Source organism: Pinus tabuliformis, chromosome 6 (assembly GCF_031772625.1).
Source record: "Pinus tabuliformis cultivar Carrire ecotype Pingquan chromosome 6, CPIR1, whole genome shotgun sequence".
Classification (NCBI taxonomy): Eukaryota; Viridiplantae; Streptophyta; class Pinopsida; order Pinales; family Pinaceae; genus Pinus; species Pinus tabuliformis.
In genome coordinates, this window is record NC_142292.1 from 1,048,192,309 (window position 1) to 1,048,195,678 (window position 3,370).

General features: G+C 41.8%; 1 pseudogene; it reads left to right on the plus strand.

Moving 5' to 3' along the window:
- The first annotated feature begins 1,622 nt into the window (after positions 1 to 1,622).
- On the plus strand, positions 1,623 to 2,358 carry LOC149262572 (universal stress protein A-like protein; annotated as a pseudogene).
- Positions 2,359 to 3,370: the final 1,012 nt, after the last annotated feature.

Sequence of the window (3,370 nt, forward strand, 5' to 3'; positions counted from 1 at the left end):
AAAAGGTGATCTGGTTCGCACAAAAGTAGCAACTGATCCTTGAGGGAAAAAATATATCGTTTCTGTTAGCTTATATCTCCACAAAAATGCAACTTGACATTCTTCATGATCTCGTGACATTGGTTTTACGTGCTCATTGTAATTCTTTGTGATCCAGTTTCCCCTTTCATGAGAACTTGTGAATCGAGAGCTGTGGATATAGATTCAAAACTCTCAAGGCACATGCGTGATTCGGTTGCAACTCAATGATCGGGTTACTCTCAACGATCTGATCGTAACTTCTATCGATACGCCCCTCATAATACGATTCCCTCCCCTGACTCTCCTCACCGAACAGATATTTCACTCGACGATATCTCTGGCGGGAATTTTCATATTCCATAGCCCCTTTTCTTTGTAATCTTGTCATGGAAAACCCAGATGATGTTTTGATAGACTCAACCCCAATCACTATCACTATGATCGAAAAATTATTACCATTATTTTGATGCCAACAGTGACCAGCTTCTCCTGTCGCCATTTCTTTGGTTTCAGCAGCATTCCACATCAATTTTGTTTCTAAGAAATGCCGCATGATCCTCTTTCGTAATTCATTTAAAACAAGATGACATAAATTAATAACCTGCTTTAATGATATAACTTATACAAATGGATAATCTGCTTTAAAAATAATGCCCTACATTAAATATATAACTTGCTTCATAATTTAAATATATAACTTAACAAGGAGAGCTGCCAAGCAGCAAGTCCCTGCCAATGCAAAAAGTCACAAAAAGTCTTGCATGGAGAAGTTTGCACCTATGTATAGGTTCCTAGACGACAAAGCCCCTGCCCCAGAGGCGGGTCTCCAGAGCTCTCCATTACACTTGATGAGCCCTGTTAAAGCCAGAATATCACATCCTACATTTTGCATATATACGTGTTGCTCCTAGGATCTAATTAACTAGCTCTTGCTCCTAGGGAAGTCTCGTACAGCCTGGGTATGCAATATAGCCTAGATACGTTGAACAACCGGGCCTACTACACCTCTGACTATACGAGCTCGGATGGAGACGTTAGAATCGCATGGAGAAGTTTTCACATACTATGTTGCCATGGAGACGTCCTCTGGCCATGCATGATCCTAGGCCCTACCAGAAACAACCCACAGGCCAGCGCATATCTACGTCCTGTATACTTGTTCCTATACGATACTTGCATCGATACGTTTACACTTCGTTTTAGCATATCTACTAGTTAACATGAGATCTAACCATATATATCTACGTTATTTTGGCAAGTAGTGCCGGTCTATAAGTCCATAGAATCCACCCCGAAGAGGGTTGGGGAGGGTAAGCGCATGGGTCCATACTGGCATAGAAGGCATAGAAACGTTTGCACATAGGTTCCTAGACGATATAGCCATCATCATCTCTACGTCTCACATCGCATATATACTGGGCTCCTACTATGATACGATATAACCGGTCATACATATAGGTATTATGCCCTAGGACCCAGGCCCATCATAACTAGGCGGGTATGCAGCCCTTGCGCCATAACCGGGTCTACTACAAACAAGTACCACCCTTGGCATGCGCGACTCCATGCGAGAAAGGGTGATCTTGCTACTCCACGCTACGATGACAGGTGGCGAAGAAGATACCTCATAAAAGTACCACAACCCTCAAAGCACGTTTAAGAAATCACCTTCAACAAATGTCATATATGGCTTGACACTTAGTCAATATGCATTCAAATGCCCATGCAGGCTGGCAACAATGCTTAGTTTTATACTTTTGGTCACGTTTCAAGTCTTTTAGTTTTACATTCATATCTGAGTGGTTTAGTTTTACATTCATATCTGAGTGGTCTCATAGGAATTAGATAACGGGAATTGCAGGGCCGTGAGATGCGCTTCGTAAATATCCAGATATAGTGCTCTGCAACCTATGTTTTCTCCTTTGAATGTCTGGATGGAGCACTTCTTGAACTTCTTGAATTGCAAACAAAGAAGACGACCCAGAGGATATTGAAGCGAGCTATCAATATCTGCAATCGATATGGTGTGAAGGCAGAAACCCATGTCGTCATTGGCAAGGCCAAGGAGAGGATATGTGAAGCCGCAGCCAAATTGGGGGCACATTTTCTGGTTGTGGGTAGCCATGGACATGGCAGTTTTGTCAGGTATTTAATTACACTTGTCCTCAACGTCTGTGCTCTTCGGCCTAATTTTGATGATGAATTGCGCTCTTAATTAAGTCGGTGTCGGTGTTATTGACAATTTGCAGAGCAATCAAGGGAAGTGTGAGTGATCACTGTGCTTAGAACGCTACCTGCCCTGTCGTGGTGGTCAACAAAAAGGTCCTTGAAGGGTAGAGAGGAGCAATTCAATCTTGTGCCTCTGGCTTCCTTCCGTGGCTGAAGGAAGGATTCTGAGTCTTGACTGCAGATATAGATGAGCAGAGCAGCACCGCACAGCTAGAGCGAAGGTAGAGTAAGCAGCACAACCAGTTGAATCCATGTTGTTAGTTGGCAGTTGATTGAACCCGCATAGGTTGGCCCAGCAGCTAAGAAAGCAAAGGCATGGGTTCCAGTTCTAGGTCCAGAGACAGTTCGCCTATTACCTGCACTTACACCTCTGGGCCATCGAGCTACCAAGGGTCAATAGCTTGTAGGGGCCATTGCATATGAAACAGAAACTGTGTAACCCTATCTCTACTTCTTCATATGCTTTTCCATAATTCATAAATTCAACTTCTGCATATGCTTTTCCATAATTCATAAATTCAAATCATAAATATCTGTATATTTTTAAAAAAATATTTAGTGCTGAATTTATGACATTTAAATTTTAAAATCAAAAATAAAACCCAATTCATTCATTTTTAATATGGCCTTTCTAGTGAAGCCAAGGAATTGCGAGGACAACCCAAAGTAGCCAGAATCCGGGGAAAAAGTATTTACTATGCGGAGTCAAAAAATGAATTCGGTGGGGTAGGAGAGGAGGGAAGCCTGCCATTCTACTCAAGCAGGTAGGGCTCTACGGAGCTTTGGAATAAACACCAGCCAGCAGAATTCATATTGGCAGGGGCTACCGAAGGAATGAAATCCTCCTAGTCTCTTCAAGGATTTCTGTCAGGTATTTTGCATTCGCTCAGTCTTTTCAAGGTTTCTGTCAGGTATTTTGCATTCGCTCTGCAGTTCTCCATAATCAATTTGTATCCCTGTAGCATCCAAAATAATTTTAGGTTAATTACAAGTGCTATATTTCGTTTAACTTGAATTACATACATATCCATTGTCAGCATTCAGACTTCAAAGCTGGTTTCCCACTGAATTAGTATGAAAATGAATTTTAACAGCTTTCTCTATTTCATTGATGCTACTT